Source organism: Ursus americanus, chromosome X, assembly GCF_024610735.1.
Source record: "Ursus americanus isolate L20-20 chromosome X, mUrsAme1.1.p, whole genome shotgun sequence".
In the NCBI taxonomy this organism is placed as follows: domain Eukaryota; kingdom Metazoa; phylum Chordata; class Mammalia; order Carnivora; family Ursidae; genus Ursus; species Ursus americanus.
Genome location: NC_142164.1, coordinates 118,868,171 through 118,893,758, shown reverse-complemented (window position 1 = coordinate 118,893,758; position 25,588 = coordinate 118,868,171). Strand labels below are relative to the sequence as shown.

Genomic DNA, 25,588 nt, shown 5'->3' with positions numbered 1-25,588 from the left:
AAGATTTGAACGAAACACAGTGACTTTTTCAACCATACAAAGCAATTGGAGGCAGTTGCCAAGAACATTAATGGGCTCTGATAATATTCCCTCATCCACTTGTGTAGCTGTTCTTAAAAATGTACTCCATAGGGACGCCTGGGTGGCTCAGTCGTCAAGCATCTGCCTTCGGCTCAGGTCATGATCCCAGGGTCCTGGGATTGAGCCCCACATTGGGCTCCCTGCTCCGCGGGAAGCCTGCTTCTCCCTCTCCCACTCCCCCCGCTGGTGTTCCCTCTCTCGCTGTGTCTCTCTGTGTCAAATACATAAATAAAATCTTAAAAAAAAAATGTACTCTGTAAAAAACTGCCCTTCAAACCGATCTTAAATTTCACTTAAAGCTAGAATCTACCATCCCAATATTCACAGGGGTACCAACCCGTTGCTTGTTAACTCGTGATCACACAAGTCTCCAGCGTTGCCTTTGCTCACGTTGTCAGCCCTTGTGATTACAACTCAGGTCATTTTTAAGTGCCGCATTCCAGGGAATGATCAAAGGTACAGGGATGTTTGAAGATGTGCTCCGAATCGTGCACTGCTATTAAAGCAATTATTGGATCAACTATAAATCCCGCTGGATAAACGCCGAACAAGAAAATCCTTCTCACGTCCCTTCGCCTATAATGAGTCCACATGTGTTCCTTCCTCGGGCTCCTATTTACCTGACAGAATAATGCTCAGAGCTGGCCAAGCTTGAAATTATGGAATGGAAACATCTCATTCTGAAAAATCCGCAAGATTGATTCTCAACAGAGCCCTTCTGTGTGAAACAGCAGGCTGTCATTCAGAAATTATTGGTGGAGATGAACGTCGCCCACGTGACTGGGCAAGGCGTGTGCATGGGTGGGAGGGACAGTGAAGCCCTTTCAGCCCCCTGCAGGGCACTGCTGACAAGAACTCTGTTTCTATCCACAACCCCTATGAAGGCAGGTTAAGGAACATCAGTTTGTTTCTGTGTTCCCGAGAACCCAAAGAGAAAGTCTGGAATGATCGTGCGAGGTGTGGGAGGGCATGGACAATGCGCATTGCTTCTGCTCACCTGGGACTCACCTTCGTACACTCTCAACCGTACAGAAAACCTGAATCACTTCCCTTCATAATTGCACTAAAAATTACCCTTTCTAGGAGAACGTGGATTTTAAACCATTTTCCCTTTGTTTCCCAAAGAACGGGCTCACCCAATGCTTGTGGTTAAGTGGAGAATCAGGAGTGCGTTTCTGTTTTTTTTGTTTTAATGCTTTTTACTGACACATGAATATGAGAAAGTGAGATGCACAACTTATTCATGATTTTTCTATAAGTTGAAACCAGCCAGCAAGGCTCAAAGGCTTCCCATACGAGGAAAGCAAACTTATTTTGCACCAAATGATCGCCTATCATGGAATATGCCTGGAATTTAGCATTCTATTTTCTGGAGAACATAATTCGGATTGCATATTACTGAAGTGGTTGAGTGTAAAGATTCTCAAATCATTCTATAAATCTCCAGTTTTTCACCCTTCATTTGAACGCACTGAAGATGCATATTGTTTAGTGTATTTGAGGTGGTGTGTACGAGTTATATGTGGAAGAATATAATTAAAGCACACAGTTTCTTGTTCATACTTGACAATATTTGGGAAATATGCATTGCCCTGAGTGTTCTAATATCAGGTGCTCATTGTTTGAAGCAGAGGTTTGTATATTATTATGCCCCAGTCAAGCTGTTAAAAAAAACAAAAACACAAGTTGCCATAATATGATCTCAAAAATGTTCTCGATCTGTAGTAATCCTTTTGTTTTTTTTTTTTTTAAAGATTTCATTTATTCATTCGATAGAGATAGAGACAGCCAGTGAGAGAGGGAACACAAGCAGGGGGAGTGGGAGAGGAAGAAGCAGGCTCACAGTGGAGGAGCCTGATGTGGGACTCGATCCCAGAACGCCAGGATCACGCCCTGAGCAGAAGGCAGACGCTTAACCGCTGTGCCACCCAGGCGCCCCTGTAGTAATCCTTTTGAGACGTTACTTGTATTAGGCATTTCCTAGATGTATCAACATAAAGTTTCTACTAACATAGGATATAAATTGAGATTTCCGTTTCTACGTGATGGTATAATTTTCACATTGTAGAAAAGAGGCTGAGAGTCTAAATACAGATGTGGGTGTCTTTTCATTCAGAAGATGTGGCAGTGAAAATTTTGCCTTCATAAAGAACGCTATCACAAGCACCTACCTTGAAATATTTCGTAACCTGGGGGACACGTCACAGTCTTATACTTTTCCCCCCTCGGTCGTTTATAACTTGCATGAGCAAACTCTTTTCATTCTGTGCTGTGAAGACTTTTCTTAGGAGTTTTTGTTGAAATTTGACATGTTTAAAGAGGGTTCATGAAGCTACCTGCTTTCATTCATAGGTCTGAACTTACAAATTCTGTGGTTAGCCCCGCTTAAACCCACTTGAGTATTTAAGACTGAAGTTGGTAGACTTATTCTATTTGCATGGAAAGTTGATGCAGTCACGTTATAGCTCAAAAGGGGAAAAGAAATTTCTGAATCTAAGAGACAGATGAACTCCCTGCAAAGGATTTAATATCTACATTAAATATTAATATCTACTAATTAATATCTATATTAAATATCTATATTTATTGAATAAATAGCAACCCCGCCCATTATGTAATGGCTCCTAAAATTGACGATACAGACTTTAATAACTCATAAACTACTCAGTTGTACTTGGATTTTTTGAATTCAGTAGAATTTGTTGATAAAGGCATTTTGTTCCCTCCCTTTTTTCCCCCTCAGCATCCTGGGCTATGCTTTCCAGATCTGAAATAATACCATTTACTAAGAGCCTATTTATGACTGCTTTCCTCATTAGACTGGCAGGCACGTGAGGACACGCACAGAACTTCTGTACTGAGTGACTTGTGTTGGGAGCATAGTGGTTATTGAACAAATATCTGTGAGATGGATGGACAGGGAGTTGCTGAGACTCTTACCTTCCCAAGCAGATTTTCTAGGGCAGCAGACCGCAGAACATCCCTTTCACATGGCTGAATTTTGACGCGCTCTTGACATCATTTGGCGTGAGTCAAGGAGAGCCTTCCTATCCTGTTAGAAGGTCAAGGAGGTAGGGTGATGGAGAACTGGGAGTCATTCCTGCTCCTCCACGAGATTGTCCAAGCACATGTCTCTAAGCAAAGGATAACACACTCTTCCCTGAGTCAAGGGGGCCAGATGCCTGTGTCAGTGCTCTGTGCAGGATGCACGAGGGAGTATGAAGAACATTCACAAACGCAACTCAGCCAGAAGGCAATGGTTGTTCTAGCGGAGAAAGCTAATGAGTCATTAGACTGGCATCTACCAGCTGTGGGAACTGGGATAAGGTGTGTCACATTCCCCATCCTCAGGTTCCACACCTGTAAGATGAGAACTATTGTCTAGGGTTCGGGGATGATGAAATAAGAAAGCACCTACAGTGTTTTGCAAGCTGTGACGGTTCTATACCTAAATTCTCAGGGAGGGGACATGCAGTCAAGGCACTGGGTTTGAACTGACACCTCGACAGACATGGGCATCTTCTGGAAGTGACTGAAACGCCAGCCATCCTTGTATGTTTGAGTTTATGAAATGCACCGTGAGTCTTCACTGTGACTTTCCATGTAGTCACACCGCCTTAGAATCTCTTCGAGTAGCTCCTGAATCAACAGGCATTCATTCATTCATTCATTCATCCATCCATTCATTGTGGCCTCCAGCATGGAGCCCAATGCAGGGCTTGAACTCACGACCCTGAGATCAAGAGCTGAGCTGAGATCAAGAGTTGGATGTTAGGGGCGCCTGGGTGGCATAGCGGTTAAGCGTCTGCCTTCGGCTCAGGGCGTGATCCTGGTGTTATGGGATCGAGCCCCACATCAGGTTCTTCTGCTATGAGCCTGCTTCTTCCTCTCCCACTCCCCCTGCTTGTGTTCCCTCTCTCGCTGGCTGTCTCTATCTCTGTAGAATAAATAAATAAAATCATTAAAAAAAAAAAAAGAGTTGGATGCTAAACCCACTGAGCCACCCAGGCGCCCCAACAATACGCATTTAAAATCACCCCTTCCTCAGTGTCCCAAGATCTGACATTCACACTGATCAGAATCGAGCACAACATGGTTTCCACGCAGATTAAAAACATTTCTTTTGAGACCAAAATTTTTTTTCGTGTTTCCATCCAATGCATTGCAGCGTGTGCCTCAGGACACACAAAGCGTTCCCTACGGCATAAAGCCGGTTGATCTGGAACTTTCTTGCCACCATTCTGAATGCACATTTTAAGATCTTCTACATGGGAAAGTGCCATCTGTTCATTAAGATGTCAAGAATTACCCTCACCTGCAACCTTCCTAGATGGTAAATAAAATCAACAAAGTGCTGGCCAAAACCTGCACTTAGACCACGGTCCACCAGCTGATTACTTATTTAAGTTATCTCTACACCCAATGTGGCACTCGAACTCATGACCCCAAGATCAAAAGTTGCATGCTCTTCCGAATAAGCCAGCCAGGTACCCTCTAAACAGTTTTAAATAGAGACTTGTTACTGGAAATTCAAATTTTAATAATTCTACTTTGAAATTTTTTATTAATTCCAAATAAAAATTCCTTGAGGGTTACTATGAGAGATGAAGAGTGAACTTGTATTTCTGCTACTAAAACCAGACTTGAATTAAGAGGCTCCAGGCCACGCCTCTCTCTGTCACTAACCGTATCTGTGGTTTTCAGCAGGTTACATCAATTCTTTCAGTTTACGTATCTCATCTTTAAAATGAGGAAATTGGACGAAAGCTGTCTGTGAGCTATTCTTATTCTGAGATTTTTTTCTTAATCCTGTATTTTGGGCACTTGTGACTCAGAAAGCATTGGCTCAATAAATTGAAGAGATAACGTTCAGCTTACTTCCTAGTAGAAACTGCATTTCATGCATGGTGTTTTATCATTTTTTGACAATTCACTTTAAATCACCTCGTTATATCCTGAATGATGTATTTGTGTACGGAAATTAACTTTACTTGCCACCTCGTGTTGGAAGTCAGCACTTTAAGTCACTAATCGGAAATCCCCAAGTACCCATACAGGATATATTCCAAACATCCTTTTTGAAATCTACAACAGAGAGTCCTTCTTTATAAGGGATATGAGAAATCCTTTTTCTCTGGTGATGGGCGGAGACAGGACATGAGCTTATAGAGTATGGTAGTCAGAATAATGCCCTGCTCCCAAAAGTTCTCTCAGCCCACTGAGACCCATGGCGGACTGCTGAGCTGCAGGACTCGGAGATAATGAATCTGCATTGTTTGAAGCCACCAGGAGTGTGGCTATAAGCTTCCGCTGCCACGAAGAATGAATACACAGAGCAAGCTTGCATGGTTATGGGAAACTGGCCAGCTCCCCTCCACTGCCTTCAGGACAATGTTCTTGATCTCCAAGGCCATTTGTCTTGTGTCCTGTGTCCTGTGTCCCCATCCCTCACATTTCAAAGGGAGACTTTGGCCAAACCAACCCTAACATTAGCTTGCTTAATCCTGCCTTTGGAATATCATTCTTTCTCTGTGTGCACCTTTCGTGAAGGGGGCTTATGTCCGAAAACAGAGGGTAGAGGGTTTCTGAGTCCATCAAAATGTGTCTACAAATAAATATTCATATTGTTGGCAGAGTTGGCCTTCATTGGGATTCTACCACCTGACAGCCGAGTTGTGGGCTGCTTTGGAAGGCCAGAAAGTCCTGATATGTATCCAAAGTATGAGGGCGTGGCTAAGTGGCTAAATCAGCCTAAGTTGGGTGAGGGGGAAAAAAAGGCTATATATTCAGCGATAATTAATTTCATAATGACAAATGAACATATTTTGTTCATTATCCATCAGCAGTGTGGACAAAAATCTGCAAGCACTTAATTTGTAAATGAGTACTCTAGAAATAAATGATTTTCACTAATTTAGACTGACCTTCTCCATCAGTTAGCGCTAGGTCATTAATAATATATTGTTACTAATTTGCCACAATACTAATCAGCCTAGGGCCAATTATAAACACAGACATCACATGGACATTCTCCTCATTATTGGAAATCAAACCCTCATCTTTACTGAATGACAAATAGTGACAACGTGCACATTAATTAGGGTAAGCTACACTGAGATGAAAGGGGGGGCATACTCCCATCATTTATTTATAAAGCAATCTTCTATTTCATCTCCTTCTCTACTTAAACCCCTTGATTGCAGAAGTTTCTTTTTGCTTGCTTTGGTGTCTTTCAAAATGCCTACTCAGTGCCTTGGTTGGCCACAGAAAAATATGAAACGAAATACTCGAATGCACATAGGGGCTCTTTCAGAGCAAGAAGAGGGTGAGGAAACAGATCAAAATAGGCGGTTTCTGATGGGAGGGGGCAGAGATAGAGAGGGGAGTTTGGGAATATACGCTAGAGACCAAGAATGAGTAATAATCACAATATGTTCCTAGACATAACACAATCCGTTAAATGTCATGACAAAGAAAGACACACTTTGCCCAGGAAGGAGCTTATAGTGTAGAGGGACGGGTGTCCCTGAAGGGTCTTTGTCCAATCTGAAAACCCGACAAGCAGAAATCCCTGGACACTCAGTGCTCAGGTGAGTAACCTTTTTGCTTTCAAATCTGACTCATACTTAATGTGTGGTCCCCTTCAAAATTACTAAATTTTCATATATTCAAAAGTAATGGTTTTGATTGGGGGAAAAAATAAATAAGCAATGAGGTTTTTTTTCAATTAATTAATATATAATGTATTATTTGTTTCAGGGGTACAGGTCTATGATTCAATAGTCTTATGTAACACCCAGTGCTCATTACAACAGATACCCTCCCCAGGAAGACACAAAGAAATGGAAAAACGTTCCATGCTCATGGATTGGAAGAACAAATACTGTTAAAATGTCTACGCTACCTAAAGCAATCTATACGTTCAATGCAATCCCTTTCAAAATACCATCAACTTTTTCCACAGAACTGGAACAAATAATCTCAACATTTGTATGGAACCAGAAAGTCCCTGAATAGCCAAAGGAATGTTGAAAAAGAAAACCACAGCTGTTGGCATCACAATTCCGGACTTCGAGCTCTATTATAAAGCTGTAATCATCAAGACAGTACGGTACTGGCCCCAAAACAGACACACCTACATCAGTGGGACGGAACAGAGAACCCAGAAATGGACCCTCAACTCCACGGTCAACTAATCTTCGACAAAGCAGGAAAGAATATCCAATGGGAAAAAGACAGTCTCTTCAACAAATGGTGTTGGGAAAATTGGACAGCCACAAGCAATGAAGATTTTAAAAAGACACAGGATTGAAATCACAATCACTGGATTGCAGTCTACGCCCTTTCCTGTGCCCTCTTAAGGTTGACGCAGTGCCTTAAGAGGCTAACACAGAAGGGAAAGTAAGTCTCCATTAAACCCAGGGAAGAGATTGTGAAACTCCTCTTTGGATTGTGTCTGGAGTCACAGCTGAACTAGAGGAAAATTTCCTTTTGGTTCAAGCACCTTTGTGAATTTTTTTTAAGACTTTATTTATTTGGGGGAGAGAGAGCACCTGTACAGGATAGACAGCGTGGGTGAGCGGTGGGGAGGGGGGCACAGAGGGAGAAGCAGACGCCCCGCTGAGCAGGGAGCCCAACTCGGGGCTCCATGCCAGGACCCCCTTTGTGACATTTTTATACAGTGATAAATTTAAACCCAAGCTTAGTTTTGATGATACCTTCAGAGATGCTTATCTTTGAAGGTGGAAAAAAACACAGATATACACTGTCCACAAGGTGTTTTCTGGACATCCTTTGAGACAAACTGAAAAGAATATACTTCAAAATTGTTTTCTGTTTGAAAGGTCATTAAAAAAACCACACTAGATTACAGTCTATTTAATGAGAATGTTAGACACTGTGTATTTCACAATGAAATCTATAAAATAACGAAATAACCAAAAACGAACATAGAAAAAAGATACTTGAAATAAGCTGAAAGATATTTGACATTATTTCAAGAAATTCAGGAGTCACGGGGATTGTGTTTTCTGTTATGTTCTCTTGTCAATGCCCTTCTACCCGTAACTTTTATTGTCAAAAAACTAATGAAATTTTTAAAAATTTATTTTAAAATTGTGAGCACGCCGTGCAAATAATCCATGTCATTTTATGAAAGACTTTGTAACCTCCATTGTTTACACAGCTTTCACAAATTTTCCACAGCTTTTCAGCACAAAGAACAAACTTCGATATTGCCTTGAATATCTACATTTAATTTGACAAATACAACTTTTTTCTCTCCACATATCTATAGTTTACAACTTCACCGACTGGCAACTAATTTGGTTTTCCAGGAAACTGTGTAGGACTTACTTTATGTTCACACACACAAAAAAAAATGGTTGTAAGAGAAAGTGGAATTCTGATCATCACGCATATTTTTTTTTTTTAAAGATTTTATTTATTTGAGAGAGAGAGAGAGAGAGAGACAGCCAGCGAGAGAGGGAACACAAGCAGGGGGAGTGGGAGAGGAGGAAACAGGCTACCAGCAGAGGAGCCCGATGCGGGGCTCGATCCCAAAACGCCGGGATCACGCCCTGAGCCGAAGGCAGACGCTCAACCGCTGTGCCACCCAGGTGCCCCATGATCATCACGCATATTGAAGATAAACAGTCTGCCAGCACTTGGGTGAACTGAATTCAATTTAGAAAGGAAATGAGCACATTGACTAAAAACATAGAATTGTGGTATTTAAATCATTATGTACTAATTTGGGTTAAAAGAAGGTATTATAAAGTGAAATCCAATATGAACACCAAGATGCATTATGCCAATCCATGCCCAAGTGTTTCCCCAGCTCGTCCCATTGTTTGTCAGAGGACGAATCCAGAATGAGCTGAGGGTCTAACACCGCAAGGACCCACGGAAAAGGAAATAAGAACCTTTCATGTACCCTATGCTCTCTTGAAAAGTTTTATCGTAAATTGGGCGAACTTCCCAATGATAATTATCTTTTTTTCAAACACTGAGGATGCAGACGTGTTTCTTTATAGGATGGTTTGCTCCGGAAGCCATCACCACGGATGCTAATAGTCTCTGGAGACATGTAACTAACACTCAGAGAGCCAATGTTAAATTTGGTTCTTCCACCTACTGAGTGATATTTAGTCTCTTGAGTTTTGTTTCTGTTTCCCTATGAACAACATGGCAGAGGAGTCATAAAGATGATTTTATTTACTAATCAAAGTCCTGTCATGCACTTACTAGCGTGTACCAGGCACGGTATCATGCCCAGGGATTAAAACCATGAGGAGGGCTCCTTTGGCTCTTCACAAGAGGCTCATGGTTAAAAAGGAAACTCAATATGTGACTACGGTCTGTAACAAATTGGTGGATGAGACAGGCACTATGAATTAAGGCCTTTGGTTGCTGTGCGCCTCGGGCTGGAGTATAAACTTCTCAGGGCAGGCATTTCTGTTTTTTTCTCTGCTGGTATCTACAATAACGACAGCATTGCTTAGACTGTAGCTCAAGAAAAATTGACTGAATGGACAAAAGACCAGAGCTATCCAAGAGAACTTTCAGGAATCATAAAAATGGTCCACATTGGTGTCATCCAATATGGTAGCCACTGGCCCCAAGGTTGGCTACTGATCCCTTTCAAAGTGGCAGACACAACTGAGGAACAGTGGTTTTTAAATTAAAGAAAATTTAAATTAAATGGCCCCATGCAGCTAGCGGTTACCATAAGGGACAATACAGGGCTAGGTGTTTATACTACAGAAACATGAAATACTTGTTTTTCAGGGGCTCATCTGTGTCACTGGACTTTAAAAGACACTATACTTGGGACGTCTGGGTGGCTCAGTCAGTTAAGTGTCTGCCTTCAGCTCGGGTCATGATCCCAGGGTCCTGGAATGGAGCCCTGCACTGGGCTCCCTGCTCAGCAGAGAACCGCTTCTCTCTCTCCCTCTAATGCTCCCCCCGCTTGTGCTCTCTCTCTGTTAAATAAATGAAATTTTTAAAAATAAAAAAATATATATATACTATACTAATACTTCAAAGGCTTTCAACCATCCTCCTTATTGCTTATTTTTCAGTTTTTCTAGTTATTCTTTGTGTTTCTACACGTTCTTCTAATTGGTTATTGGTTATCTGTGGGGACAACACTTACATATTATTTTGTACCCTACACTGAATTCCCAAGTGACAAGGTAGGAAACGACATTGCCGTTCATATCACAAGCAAAGGCTGAACTCCCTACTCCATGAGCACCTCCTAGGAAGTGATGATTACCAGACCCACAATGGATAGGTACCAAATGGGTGAAGGACAGAATTGACCATTCTTAGAAAAGAAGCAATACAAATGGCTTTTGGACAAGGGAAGAGACGGTTGCTAAAATAATAAGATGATTAAGCGATTAGAAGTACACAGAGATCCTGTTTTTAGTCTGTGAGATAAGGAGAATAAACCAATATTGGGTATAGCAAAGCCATCACCAAGGTCCATTAGTCCCTTCTTGTGTTCATCCTGGGGAGGGCTGCCTTGTTATTCTTTGGAGTGCAAAAGAAATCAGCACCTGAACACAGAGCTCAAGAAGCAGATTCTGTGTGCAGTTACAATTGTGTGGATGCTGGCTTGTCTGCTGTGCATACCTCAGCCCTGTTAGGAGGCAATTTTGGGGCAAGAGGCACCCCACTAAGACCAGTCCCATTTTCCTACTCACTTGTTGGTTCTGTTTCTCTTGCTTTGATGGAGAAAGAGAACCAAGCTTATTTTCTGTGGAAAATCCAGTTGTCTCTCAGAAATTTATCACTCTCACGTCAACAGAGTTTCCTCGTTTGTCTCATTCCCGCCAGGGCATGGGGCTCACAGGAGCAGCTGAAGTGGGGAGACAAAAGAGCAGACAAGAGAGAAGACAATCTGGAAATGTATCACCATCAAGCAGAGATGCTGAGAATTGGTGGATCGACAAAAGACGAGTGTGCTTTTGCCCATCATGAGTTTTGGCAAAAATAAATAGTAATAACCAATGCTAGTAACAAGATAAAGTGGCGGGGGATGCATGATCATAAAACCCTCAAGGTCTCACGGGGTTGGCTGGGGCTTTCATCTGATAGAGAAATCACATTTAAAAGGCACAGACCCACGCCATGGGCACGTATTCAGCACAGACCTGTGTTATTCAATATGGTGGCCGTTTATCACGTAAGGCAATGAAGCTCTTCAAACGTGGGAGTCTGAACTGAGATAGGCTATAAGTACAAAACACACACCTCATTTCAAAATACGTACATGACCTCCTCAGAACATTTTAAATATGGATGAGCCATGTTGAAATAACAGTCTAGATATATCGGGTTACATAAAATGTTGACTTCAAATTGTCACTATCTTATCTACATTTTTTTTTACATGTAGCTACTAGAAAATTCAAAATGACACAAGTGTCTCCTATTATGTTTCTATGGGACAGAACCATTCAACATGACCCACATCAATAAATTCAGGTCTCTCTTCAGCTCCCTGGGGACCTTGCCCAGGCAGACACCATGGGTCTCATCTGGTTCAGGAACATGGTATAGGACCCCTTGGGTGGACTGTGAACCATCCCTAATTTTAACGCCTAAGCATCCATTTTCTGATTGGCTTCTTGTTCACTCTTTGTGTCCTCCACCCCCCTCTTTGTTCTCTTCATTAGGTAAATATTCTCCTGCATTCACTAGTTTTATATGTCTTTACTGAATCATGTGCTATTTTCCCCCTTTGTACATAAAAATCCCTTCTGCTGTTCAACACTCTATCTGCAACACACTTCCACCTGCTACAGAATTATCCCATCTTGCAGTGGGGGAAAAAGGTGTTTTAAACTCCCTCCTTCTTTTGTCTCAGTTCTCTAGTCTCTCTCAAGACAAAATGACCGTGCCTCCCTTCCTTTGGAAGACATCTGTGCTTAGAACTGGTTGGTCATCGCTGTGCGACACGTTGCTGGTTTCCCCCTTTATCACGGCTAGCCTCCGTACAGCCAGATCTTCTTACCATAAATAAAATTATATCTGAAACACAGAAGGTAGCTATTTAACACTTGGATATAATTGTCATGGGAGTATTTTTTTTAAAGATTTATTTACCTATTTCAACAGAGAGAGGGAGAGTGTGCGTGCACAAGCAGGGGAAAGAGCAAGGCAGAGGGAGACAAGAAGATTCTGCGCTGAGAGTGAGCCCGACTGGGGGTTCAATCCCACAACCCTGAGGATTATGACCTGAGCAGAAACCAAGAGTCTGATGCCTAACTGACTGCACCCAGGCACCCTTCTCATGGGGCTATTTTAAGGAGACTACAAAAAATGTGTTGTAGGAGCACCTGGGTGGGTCTGTCGGTTGGGCGTCTGACTCCTGATTTTGCTCAGGTTGTGATCGCAGGGTCGGGGTATCGAGCCCTGCCTTGGGCTCCCTGCTCAGTGGGGGGTCTGCCGGAGATTCTCTCTGTCCCTCTGCCCCTCAAATAAATAAATAAATAAATAAATAAATAAATAAATAAATATTTAAAAAAATATATGTTTTATGTCTAGTAAACTTTGATATCTCCACTCCTCCATCCGTCCACTGGAGCCTCTACCTGGCCAGACCTGGCCAATGGGAGTGTTTTGTTTTTTTTTTAAGATTTTATTTATTTATTTGACAGAGAGAGAGACAGCCAGCGAGAGAGGGAACACAAGCAGGGGGAGTGGGAGAGGAAGAAGCAGGCTCATAGTGGAGGAGCCTGATGGGGGCTCGATCCCGTAACGCCGGGATCACGCCCTGAGCCGAAGGCAGACGCTTAACCGCTGTGCCACCCAGGCGCCCCCAATGGGAGTGTTTTAATCTCTTGCTGAAATGTGGATGTTAATTTAAATTTTCCACGCAGAAGGTACCTGTCTGAAGTGGGAGATTACAGAGTCGCTCTGCTTTCTAGACGCTCATCGTTAACATACAATTAGGCTGCACACACGGGAGTGTTCTCCGAGGGTATCAGAACAGTGCATTTGAAGCTTTGAAAATCACAGTGAAGAGCATTAACCACCGCTGGTTTCCTCCCTGCCAGGTGTCCGGATCCTCCCAGGTTATCCAACCAAAGTACCACACACCGGGCGTCTTCCATCACAGACATCTGTGTCTCAAATGTTCTGGAGGCGGGACGTCCACGATCAGGGTGCCCGGTGAGGCCTCTCTTCCTGGCTTGGAGACGGCCACCTTCTCACTGTGTCCCCACGTGGTGGAGAGCGAGCGAGCGAGCTCTGGCGTCTCTTCTTCTAGCACAAGGACATGAATCCCGTCATGGAGCCCTGCCCCCATGACCTCATTTGAACCTAATCACCACCAAAGGCCCCACCTCCATTTATAAATCAGCAGTGAGGATGTCGGCGGTTTGTGTCTCACTCAGCATCCCATTCCCTCTATACTCAGATGTGAGGGGGTATTTGCTGTCGGCCTTATCCTTAATCATTCTTGCTGTGTCAGACATTCAGACAGCAGAAGACTAGCGAGTGCTTCGTTACAGACCCTCCAAAGGAGCTGGGGGAGAACTCGGATTTGTAGTCTTTACCAATTTCCGTGGTGTAAGTACTCCTCCTGGGGCTGGTTTCAAGCTACCCATGCAATGTCGCTCAATGGGGAAATGGAAAGAGATGCACCCCGTTGAGTTTTGGGGAGCCAGGGCTCCACTGGACATAAAGCAAGCCAGGCATCGCTGACTGAAGTCCAACAACATAGCACCCGTCTGTGAGGCTCACTCCAAAACACACGGAAATCTACGAAGCCTGCACAATTTATATTAATGACTCCAGCGAAGTTAGGACCACAGCATTCAACATTGAGTATGTCGGTAGGTAATCTGCACACACACACACAAAACGCGGCTGACACAGCATAGAATTGACGGATCGGTGTCAGATCTGGTAGCATCCACCCACCAGCGTGGATTCGTGGGAGATCCACACTGTTTTCGATGCCAAGAAGTCGTGGGCACTCGCAGTCACAGAAATGAATGAAGTGCTGACAGTCTTACAGCCTTCTACTAGTTACGGCGACAGAGAGGCAAGGGATAGGTAATTCGTGCCTTCCAGGAAATCCTACTAAGGTTTTCCCGAGTAGAGCGGGGCATTCGTGAAAAACAAACAGGACTGAAACGCTTCCAGCTTTTTATGCCTTAGGGAAAAATTCTGCCTCAAGACAAGCATTTGTGTTTGTTGTGAAAAAGGAAAAAAGAAAAAGTCATGTTTCTATTACTTTAAACGTGTTTTCAGGTGATTTAAAAAAAAAAAACCTTCGGAAAGATGTCAAGGAGTTAGATTATTCCTCCATTTTGTTTATCATGCTGGTGAAAATCGTTGCTTGGATAAATAAATTTCTATTTGCGGACATTCAAGCAAACCAACCCACATCAGTCACAGAGACACAGCCGGGATGGCTTGAGGGAAGCCCAAGGGAAACGGTGCTTTTAAGAAGTTCTCCTTTGGAGCTGGGGCAATGGATTCTGCGGGTTGATGGCACAGTGACTTGAATCCAGCAGCTAGAGCCATGATTTGTTTCTTATCAGTAGAAATGTGCTCTTTCCTTCCCACACATGTCACATGCTTTGAATTCTATACTGAAGATCAAAACTAAACATTTTACTTTTATCCCCCCCCCCAATGGAGAACTTTTAAACTACGCTGGTCTCTGGCTATTATATTTATTTTCATCCCCTGAGTTTATTTTTCCCAACCGTAAAGCCGCCAGCTCATCAGTGTACTTTGCGGTGACGTTAAATACGCGCGAGACGGACCCGTTATCTCGCTCAGCAAATGGATTTTCTCATTCTTAAAGACAAGTGATTAGCTTTGCAAGCTTTTGTAACCTTTTTTTTAGGTGTTTTTTAGACTTTTTTTTAGGAAGTCATATGGATCTTTTTTCCTGTTCATTTTCAAACTATATAAAACAATGAGAATTTAGTGTTAGAATTTTAGACCTAGGATCTCTTTTTTTAATAATAATTTCTTATTATGTTATGTTAGTCACCATACAGTACATCCTTAGTTTTTGACGTAATGTTCCATGATTCATAGACCTAGGATCTCTTAAAATGAGTTTGTTATTTTTTTAAAGATTTTATTTATTTACTTGACAGAGAGAGAGACAGCCAGCGAGAGAGGGAACACAAGCAGGGGGAGTGGGAGAGGAAGAAGCAGGCTCATAGCGGAGGAGCCTGATGTGGGGCTCGATCCCAAAACGCCAGGATCACGCCCTGAGCTGAAGGCAGACGCTTAATGACTGAACCACCCAGGCGCCCCTTAAAATGAGATTTTTAAGACCAAGATCCAACTAGATGTCTGTCTGTCTGTCTCTCTCTCTATATATAAAACCAGTATCTTAGGTCAGGTTTTCTAGAAGATCAACATGTGAGGATTATTCTCACATGTCCATGTGAATTTTGGAAGGTGAGCTCTCAGGAGAGGAGGATAGGGCTGGGGTGGGGGAAGCAAGGTACATGTGATCTCAAGGCACGCCTACTGCAATCTGACCCCTTGGGGAGATTTGGAGCATGACCCGCACGTCACTCAGTACCACTCTGTTAGTCCGTTCAGGCTGCTCTAACAGAATACTATACACTGGGAGTGGGGGGGTATCTCTAAACTGAAGACACTGATTTGTCAGCTCTGGAAGCTGGAAGTCCAAGATCCAGGTGCTGGCAGATTCCTGGTCCAGGGAGACACGCTTCCTGGTTCATAGGTGGCCGTCTTCTTGCTGTGTCCTCACATGGACGAAGGGGTAATGGAAGGTTCTGAGGTCTCTAATCCTATTTGTGAAAACTAATCACCTCCCAAAGGCCCCACCTTCTAAAGCCATTCTACTGGGGATTGGTGCTTGCATGTGAATTTTTTGGGGGGTGGGGGAAAGGTGGGACCCACCCACATTCAGGCTATAGCACGCACCCGGAGGCAAAAGGGCCAGCCTTCTGCACCCCGCGTTCAGCAAATCAATGGATGCAGGCATAAGGGAGCAGGTGTTGGTGGCATCCACACGGACATGATATTCATGAAGGATTTTAATGGCAAAGGAAAATGGTATGACGCGTGGGAAGCAAAACCAAAGCATACAGGAATCTAGCAGCAGTACAACCAAGATGAGACAGAAATATACCTGTTACGAGGGACTGTCTCTGGAAGACGCATGACTGCCATTTTCTAGAGTTTTCCGTAGGTTTCCAACATCTTCACAGTGCATCTCATGTAATGAGTAAGAACACATACTCAAGAGTGCTAAAAACCTTGCTTACCAACCCAACCAGGATTATGGCTTACTATTGTTTAGAAAATGGGTCTGAAGCCCTCAGTTTGTTTCCCAGAGTCCATAGTCTGTCACGGTTCATTCCCCAAACTGAGGGCTTCAGAGGGGAGGGGGGGCGGGGGAATGGGATAGGCTGGTGATGGATATTGAGACCACGTATTGCATGGTGCACTGGGTGTTATACGCAAGTAATGAATCATGGAACACTGCATCAAAACCTAGGGATGTACTGTATGGTGACTAATATATAATAAAAAACATTATTATTAAAAAAAAAGATCAGTTAAGCTCCTTTATGGGGTGAGCATACAGAGAAACAGTTAACTGATTGTAATATTCTATTTTACAGATAAAGCATAAATATATTAAACAAATATATTAAATTAAAAAAAAGAAAGAAAATGGGTCTGTAAACGATGAGCCATGAACTGAATCCTGTTCACTGCCTGTTGTTATAAATAAAGATTTATTGGAACACAGACACACCCATTCATTTAGCATCTTCTACGGTTGCTGTCCCATAGCAGCAGAGCCGAGTGGTCTTGATACAGACCATGTGACCTCACCAACACCTGCTTTACAGCTCCATGCTTCATCTGTAAAATGCGCTCACAATTCTTACCTCATACAATTCCTGAGTGGTTAAGAGAGGAAATGTAAGTCAAGAGCTAACTTGACTAAATATTTGCTAACATTAGCCGACATTTAAATGTGAGGTCTAAAACCATAAACGCCTAACAGAAAACAGGCCAGGAATGTCTCTGATATTGGCCGTAGCCACGTTTTTCTAGATATCTGTCCAGAGACAAGGGAATCAAAAGAAAAAAAAGGAAAACAAGAAATTACGGGGGCTTCATCAAAATAAAAAAGCTTTGCTCAGCAAATGAAGATGAAATGAAAAGAAATGAAAAGGCAACCTATGGAAAGGGTCAACATGTTTGCAAGTGCCATATTGAATAAGGGGTTAATATCCCAAATAGACAAAGAACGTCTACAACTCAACACCAAAACCACAAATCCAATAATCTGATTCAAAAAATGGCCACCGGGCCTGAACAGACATTTTTCCAAAGAAGACATCCAGCTGGCCAACACGGTCATGAAAAGATGCTCAACATCACCCATCATCAGGGAAACGCAAATCAAAACCACAAGGAGATATCACTTCACATCTGTCAGAAGGGCTAGAATCAAAAACACAACAGACAACAGGTGTTGGCCAGGATGTGGGGAAAAAGGACACCCCATGCACTGTTGGTGGGAATGCAAACTGGTGCAGCCACTGAGGAAAACAGGATAGAGGTTCTTCAAAAAGTTAAAAGTAGAATCACTATATGATCCAGTAATTCCACTACTGGGTATTTACCCAAAGGAAACAGAAACACTAATGCAAAAAGCTATATGTACCCCTGTGTTTATTGGGCCATTATATACAGTAGCCAAGATATGGAAGCAACCCACGTGTTCATTGATGGATGGATAAACAAGATGTAATAATTATTACATATAGTATATAATACATGTAATATTACTAATTATTATATATAATTAGTATACATATAATTAGATGTCATATATATATTACATATATATTACATATAATATTACTATATAATATATAGCTATTACATATATATTACATATAATATTACTCAGCCATAAAAAAGAATGAGATCTTGCCATTTGCAACAACATGGGTAGACCTAGAGGGTGTTATGCGAAGTGAAATAAGACAGAGAAATACCATGATTTCACTTCTATGTGGAATCTAAAAAAACAAACGAACAAAGAGAAAAAGCAGAAATAGACCCATAAATACAGAGAATAAACTTGTGGTTATGAGTGGAGGGTGCTATGGGCTAAACAGGTGAAGGAGATAAAGGAGTATGAACTGTAACATTCTAACTGTAAAATAATTAAGTCTTCCCAGCACAGGGAAGATAGTCAACAGTATCAGAATAGTGTTGCATGGTGACAAATGGGGACTATCCTTATCATGGTGAGCACAGGGTAATGCACAGAATTGTCAAATCACGGGGTGCCTGGGTGGCTCAGTCGTTAAGCGTCTGCCTTCAGCTCAGGTCATGATCCCAGGGTCCTGGGATCGAGTCCTGCATCAGGCTTCCTGCAGGGAGCCTGCTTCTCCCTCTCCCACTCCCCCTGCTGGTGTTGCCTCTCTCGCTATGTCTCTCTGTCCAATAAATAAATATATTAAAAAAAAAAAAAGGATTGTCAAATCACTCTGTGTTACACCTCAAAGTGATATAATGCTGTGTCAACTACAAAAAAGAAGAACTTAATAAAAAAGAGTTAACTCAACTTTCACTATGTGGTGTTGATAGAAATCTGCCTTATTTACTATCAGAAGCACGACTAATCCTAGGAGCCTCTTAGGAAAAACAAGAAAACAAGACAGAACCAAAGGGAATGGTTGAAGTCCCCGAAATGATCTTGAAGCCTATGGAACCAGTAACCCGTCAGATTCTTGCTACGGTGCCTCTTCCGTTGATTCAAGGCTCCCGTGTACTAAATGCATTGTATTAGCAGGTATCTCCCAGGTGTTCAGAGTGAAAGCACAAAGCAAGAAAGATAGCACGTGTAAGTTCATTACATTTTCGTATCAAAATATGCTTCACGTAGGATCGATTGGTTCAAGCCATTTTTATCCTTCGTGGGCGATGCGGTTTGTAAGATAAATCCCACCAAGTCATTCCGCTAACGTAACTGGTGCCATGTATTAATTCTGCATATTGTAAACAGACATGACTTTATATGCAGCATATCCGGGGGGGAATGTTTTTTTGCGATTAGAATATAAAGCTCATCAGCATACGTTGGTTGCATTGTTTGAGATGCAGACGATCGTGTTTCTGGATTCTATTCCGTAATGCTTTACCAGGGAGCAAAGGCAATCCGTAACAGACATTTTATTTCAGCTGTTCCTGCTATAATCACTGTGGTCCTATAGACGCAGGCTAGGAAAAAAAAAATCAATGTAGCTGAATGAAGCGTATTTTCTACGTCTTTATTTCTCACATAAAAATTGCATCTGGGGAATCCTTACGATTGAAATGCGGGTAGTTCTAAAACTATATGAAAACTGCCTTTTTGTGCTGCCTGCATTTCTGTTCCTCCAAACACCTGTTATTTCTGCAAATAAGAGGGCATTTCAGGAACGGTGAATTCATGGCTGAGGCTGTGCCGCAAGAAGGACAGACCAGAATTATGATTCCTTCTGACATGGGTGGCATGTGATATTTAGAAACAGGCTGCCCCTTTCTAAACAGTTAAAGAGTGTCTCCTATACAAAAGGAATCCTCTGAGAAAAGGTGTAAGTAAGACAGTCCCAGCATGAAATGAGCTTCAGATTTTCACAGAAGCAATCAGTGTTTTAGGCCAATACCTCTAATACATGGGGCAGGCAATACCTTCTGTGTGTTCAGTTAACACAAATGGGTCTTTCCCATTTCTCAGGTCCTTCAGGGAGAGCAGCAGAGAACCCCTTCACCCTCCCTCCCCTGCTTGGAGTTATATAAGAATTGTATGCCCTGCAACAGATGACTGGATTAAGAAGCCGTGGTCCATATATACAATGGACTATTACTCAGCCATCAGAAAGAATGATTACTCAACATTTGCTGCAACATGGATGGGACTGGAGGAGATAATGCTAAGTGAAATAAGTCAAGCAGAGAAAGACAATTATCATATGATTTCTCTCATCTATGGAACATAAGAACTAGGAAGATCGGTAGGGGAAGAAAGGGATAAAGAAAGGGGGTAATCAGAAGGGGGAATGAAACATGAGAGACTGTGGACTCTGGGAAACAAACTGAGGGCCTCAGAGGGGAGGGGGGTGGGGGAATGGGATAGACTGGTGATGGGTAGTAAGGAGGGCACGTATCGCATGGTGCACTGGGTGTTATACGCAACTAATGAATCATGGAACTTTACATCAAGAACTAGGGATGTACTGTATGGTGACTAACATAATATAATAAAAAATATTATTATAAAAAATTTAAAAATACATAAAAGAAAATAAAGCAAAATAAAATTTTAAAAAAATTGTGTGCCTTGAAACAGTTCAGAAAGCACAAAGTTAACGTATCAAAAATGGAGGAATTCCTCTCCGTGGTGGTGTGGGGGAGAAGCTGGGCTTGGGATCCATCAGCCAGATGCTAGTATCACATTGCTGCTCTATCCCTCGGCGCCTGGAGGTGGAGGAGGGCACCCATGAGCTGGGCAAACACTCTACCGTGGTGCACACATTTGAAGAATGTGGAAAGATTCTCCTGCACATCTCAGCCTTCTCCTGGGTGAGTCATGGGCGCAGAAAACCAGATGAATGGTGTAAAGGGGATGCACCGGCCATCGCTATGGGCAGGAGACATGGCCACCCTGGTGACGATCCTGTGAATGGAGGTGATGTCCGTGCATGTGCTAGGACACTGGACAGCCCCTCTTTCACATTTTCCATTCCGCTCCTATAAACAGTTTAGCTTGTAGCCCTGCACATAATTGTGTCAATGTCGTTCGCAGAGAATGCTGTGTGAGGGAGACACACTACTTGGACAGAAGTCTCCCACTAAGTCTGCAACACGGCTCAGATTTAAATAGATGAAGGTGGTCACGGTGAACAGTAGGGTATCTAACCTAGGCTGAATTAAATCACACTGGACTAGCAGAGCCTAAGTCCCCAGGCTCCAACCTTAGTTCCTAAGGCTCTGGACCTGGTTTGGAAGAAAGATCGTCCCCACGCATCAGGTCATCTTCCCAAAAAGAAACCCTAGGGTGTTATGATCGAGCAACCTGATGCTCTAAGAATTAGGGAGTACTGTTGTGTTCATTCTTGCAGTCCAGTTACCCCCACTTGGAACAAAAATATCTCAACAATACAAGGAAAAGGATCCTAGCAGTTTAAAAGGGGTAAGGCATATAAACTGACAGGTGCTTTTAGAAGCTGAGTGTATTGTCACTAAAGGGAGTGGGAAAGTCTGTTAGGATAAGGCATTTGATCTGGTCTCCAGAAAGAGGGGTGAATGCACTACGTGCTCTGGGAGGAGACAATTCCTTGATTTGTCATGTCACGGACAAGGGCATGTTCAAGGTCAAAGAAATGGGACACGCTGCAGCTTTTTCTGCAAATCCTAAGTACCCTTTGTCAGAAGCACAGACTCTGTGAGAAAAAGCAAAGGAATTTAAGGCTGACGGGGTAACCAGATGGCGGAGGACCTTGACGGCTCCACTGGGGAGTCGGCAGAAGACTTTCACAATTAAAACTCTAACGTGGCTTTCTTTCTTTTAGTTGCGTGACAGGGTTTACTCTTTGTTTTTAAGAAGATTTATTGACAAGACACTGTCAGTAATAATAACAGATATTCCTGTGCTCCTCTGATACATTGGAAACAAAGGCTGGACAAGAAGGGGCCAATTTAAAAACTTATCAAGGGGGGTATTGGAATTTGGACTCTGATCCATCGACAGAAAGTCTCTGTGCCTACCATAAACGTGCTAACAAAGGTACATTTGGCTGTAAAGCATATTAAGCATGTTGTAAGGGAAACAATTTCACTTAATTCATAACAATAACAAAAGAACAGACGGAAACAACGTAATTCTGTTTACAAGTGTGATGCGTACAGGTGTCCTTAAAATGGACGGCAGGGCACGAAACGCCAGGATGGATACGTAGGAAATTCATCACTCATTTGGTTCCCACTTTGGGGAAAATTAGGTAGATACGTGAACTCTGGCCACGCTGATTGGATGCCCCGTCAACAGCCACTGTCTTACCTGCCGTCTCTGTTCAAGAATTGCGTGTTAGGAAAGGGTGGTAGGTCGAGCTGTGTTTTGCTACTTAGCAAGATCCAATACTCAATTCAGTGAGCTGAAATTAACTGGCTCTCCCCAGCTGGCAAAAAGGAAAACAAACAAACAAACAAACAAACAAACAACCAAGACTCCCAGACCATTTTCACAATGATAAAGTGAATTAATTTATTTGCACACACTCTGGAGAACCTGCCACTCTCCCTACCAGCGCCCGACTTCCTTGGCACAGGGACCTCGTTCTCTCTCTCCACTTGACTGGTTTTTAAAGAAATAACGAAGCTTGAGGGCAAACGGGGCAGGGAAGGGGGGGAACGGTGTATCTAAGAGAAGAGAATGAAGCCAGCATTATCTGAAACACGGTCAGAAGCAGGGAGTCACCTGGGGTCTGGGTATGGGAGAAGAGAAGGATACACTTCTCGGCTGCAAATGACTTAAGGACTTTTTAAGGGAGATCATCAAAAGACAGGGTTGTAAACGCTGTCATCTGTTCCGTCCCAGGAACCTGGGTCTTGAAATTGGTAAGGGAGATGACAGGCTCACATGCCATTTTAAGCAATTTGAAAATTGAGGAGAGATAATTAACTGGGTTGATGTTTAATCAATTTTAAAAATCAATTAATGCAACAACATATAATTATCGCGCTTCTTCTACTGTTATGGTATTGAACAAAATACAAAGGTGAGTGCCATTTAATCCTGTGAGGAGGAGCAACGGGAACAATGTTTTGTATGTAGGAAGTTCTTTACGTATGTATGTATCCTTTGATTTCCAGCCATAACAATCTCATGAACCTTGCTGCACTGATCGACTTTTCAGAGCTGAGAAAACAGACGGCAAGAAGCCACATCAGCATATGCTGTCACCTTCGTGATGCTAAGTGGAACAGTAGGATTTGGTGGCTTCAGTGCGTGGGGGAAGGAAAACCCAAGCTACACTGAAGCTTTTGCAAACTGACCAGTTTGACCAAAGCCAAGATCTGTGTTGAGATAGAACCAGAAGTCAGTCTGGAAAAGAAGAGTCCCTTGAATCTTTTTTTTTTTCTTTCCCCAAGTTTTTATTTAAAGTCCAGTTAGTTAACACAGAGTGTAATATTAGCTTGAGGTGTAGAATTTAGTGATTCAACACTTCCATACGACACCTGGTGCTTGTCACAAGAAGAAAGTTCCTTGAATCTTAAGTGTAAAGGAGATTGGGGTTTGGATAAAGATAGTACTGGAAGGAATGATCGAAATCACACCATGTAAGGTTCTCCTTGAGATCTTGAAAGGTGTGTGTTTCAGTTCACCAAAAATTCTACCTTTCTGCAAAACTATTCCTGAACGATGGCATGGGGATAGAAAGATGCACTCCATAAAGTCTAAATCTTCTAATCTATGAATGAAAAAGTCTTATTTCAGAAAGCAGAGGGGGCTTTGTATTACTGGAAGAAAAAGTCTCAGGGAGACCGATATGGAGCTTAAAAAGAAGAAAAATTCTCGTCTAAATATATTAAAACATTTCCCATGTGGAAACTCATTGTGGGAATCAAAAGGCTTATAGAAAGGAAGAGAATGTATTTCCCAAAGAGATTTAAAAAAACAAAAGAGGTGGGGGAGGGCATTTGCCTTAGGAAAAGATTCCATCCTGGGAAGGTAACTCCATCATTTGCCGTCAACCTGCTAGAGTTAATAGAGAATGAAGACCCACGGCTTTGAGATCAAAAGCTTATTCCAACCTAATGACTTGAAAAATAGTGTTTTTCAATGGCGAAAATAAAAAACATAAAAAACAGCAAGTGCTGGCGAGGATGTGGAGAAAAGGGAAACTTGGTGTACTGCACAGAAGGGTGCAGCCACTGTGGAAAACAGAGAGAGAGGCAAAGGAAGAAAGAGACTCTTAATTCTAAAGAACACACTGATGGTGACCAGAGGGCAGGTGGGTGGGGAGATGGGGGAAACAGGTGATGAGGGTAAGAGCACACTTGTGATGAGCACGGAGTCATGTACAGAATTGTTGAATCACTGTATTATACACCTGAAACTAACATAACATTTTAAGTTATTTATACTTGGAATTAAAAATTTTTTTAAAGATTTTTTATTTATTTATGTGACAGAGAGACAGCCAGCGAGAGAGGGAACACAGCAGGGGAGTGGGAGAGGAAGAAGCAGGCTCATAGCGGAGGAGCCTGACGTGGGGCTCGATCCCGGAATGCCGGGATCTCGCCCTGAGCCGAAGGCAGACGCTTAACGACTGTGCTACCCAGGCGCCCCTAAAAATTTTTTTAAAGACGAAAAAATAATGTTTTCATGAAACCTGCTTCGGCTACTTGGTTCTGGAAAGAAGGTGACCTCCAACGAGGAACACAACAGCCCTGCCACCCTAGTTCGCTGGAAAATCCAAAACTATAGAAAATGAATCACACATCTATGGCCTGAAGAAGAGAGATGATATAACCACGGTTGCTGAGCCCTCTGTGGCCGGCATTCTACATTTTTACCAGGAGGAAATCGTAAAGGAAGAGAAGACTTAAAATTATGACATGCTGAAGGCAGTGATGCTGGAAATGAGCTTCGGAAAGGATGCATTTTCTCTTTACCACGGTCTCTCATAATTCAACCAAAGCTATCTTCAGTCCAGAGGATATTTTAATGTGTCACTTAAATGAATGCCTACTGATCTCGGAGTCAAAATCGGTTGTGAAAATAAATACATGACGATCGGTATTTAGGAGGAACATATTCTTTCACACAAATTTTTGTAAGTTTCAACTTGCAGGAATCTCTGCATTTTTAGTGTGTATTTACGGGCAAGCCTAGACACAATGCAATTATGCACAGGTCTAGACGCGTCTTCCTTTTTTCCAAAAACGGAAACAGAGAGTTACACATGGTACCCTGGCAATTATTTATATTTTGCATATATGCTTTAGTAATAAAAGTACAATAAAGATGTTGTGCACACACGCACATGGCTGTACTTACCTGCTTAATAGTTAAGTTTTCTGATGTTTTCTTTGCGATGTGACTACTGTGAATGAATCCCCCGATTTTCCTTGTCCAACATTCAAGGTTTTGGCAGACATACGGGCACACTGCTGAATGTATTAATACATCATTGTTCCCATGAGAATGAGAAGACTCTCAACTCGATCGGTTCATTATGAACACCAACAATGGTCCCTTTCTCTTTCTCACCTTGGTGTTTTTACATAACATGCATACTCTCTATGATTGCTACAGATTCAAAAATGTCCCTGAATAAATGCTCAAGGGTGTTCGAAAGATGAGCATGCACTGAATGCCACACCACTGTGAAGTATGTAATTGCATGATAGATGTCATTTCATTATATATAATACACGCACGAAATGCTGGGACAACTGGACAATTTTAATA

General features: G+C 42.4%; 1 protein-coding gene and 1 non-coding gene across 3 annotated transcripts in view; one reads left to right on the top strand and one right to left on the bottom strand.

Moving 5' to 3' along the window:
• PUDP (pseudouridine 5'-phosphatase) overlaps positions 1-25,588 on the bottom strand; it is a 617,886-nt gene that overhangs the window by 84,666 nt on the left and 507,632 nt on the right. The window lies entirely within an intron of this gene.
• On the top strand, positions 7,431-7,551 carry LOC123802779 (small nucleolar RNA SNORA26). Its single transcript, XR_006782655.1, has one exon. It is a non-coding gene; the product is annotated as a small nucleolar RNA SNORA26 (small nucleolar RNA).